Raw genomic sequence first — 1085 nt, forward strand, 5'->3', positions numbered from 1 at the left:
TATGTATATATCTTTATTTTTGTGTTCGTCCGTGCGACGTGGTAAAAAGGGGCCTTTTCCCGTCTACGTCGCCATCTCCTTTGGTTCGCACGGTCGAAGTATTACATATATATATATATATATATGACGGGTGTCTTTCAGTTTCCGTCTACCAAATCCACTCACAAGGCTTTGGCCAGCCTGAGGCTATAGTAGAAGACATTCATCTAAGGTGCCACACAGTGGAACTGAACCCAAGACCACATGGGTGGGGAAAAAAAAAAAAAAAGAAACAAAAACGTGATCAGATCATTTAACTGCATCATGAGCTAATTTTGCTCAGCAGTTTCTTTTTATATTATTCCAGTCAGATTTCAAATAATTGCTTGGCTTTTTGCCATCCACACCTATTAAATATGTTTATGGATATTGCTAATGATGAAAAGCGAAGACTTACATAACGAACTTATATAATTTGACCTTGCCGCATCATCAATCATGTTCTTCTACTCACCAATAACATAATGTTGTCTTCGTATTTTAATCCCGACAAAGATTTTTTAATTGAAAATGTGTTTTAGTCATTTAATGCAACCCATTGCCTCCCAGGCTCCACCATAACTTAGTTAAAAACAACTTTATTTTTAATATTTTATTGCCATTATCTAGTACAAAAGAGTCTCCTGGTAACTCTTTTATTAAGCATTGAGTATCGACTTCTCATAATTATATAATTTTCCTTAAAGAAATATCCACACCAGGGCATTAGAATAGTTCTATTCTGTAGCAGTCTTCACACAGTCTGCCTGGCTGGAAGGATTGGTTTGGCTAGGCTGAGTATAGGTGGAATATGTTTGCTGAGAAAGAAAAGATTTTCACATTTCCATGTCCTACTAAAAATAAAAGAAAGAGAATTTTGGAATCCTAAGCCCCATTATAACTTTCCAGAAAAATATATGTCCCCATCAGTGACTGGAAAAAAACCCCAACTTTATTTTTAATATTTTATTGCCATTATCTAGTACAAAAGAGTCTCCTGGTAACTCTTTTATTAAGCATTGAGTATCGACTTCTCATAATTATATAATTTTCCTTAAAGAAATATC

Source organism: Octopus bimaculoides, chromosome 27 (genome assembly GCF_001194135.2).
Source record: "Octopus bimaculoides isolate UCB-OBI-ISO-001 chromosome 27, ASM119413v2, whole genome shotgun sequence".
NCBI lineage: Eukaryota > Metazoa > Mollusca > Cephalopoda > Octopoda > Octopodidae > Octopus > Octopus bimaculoides.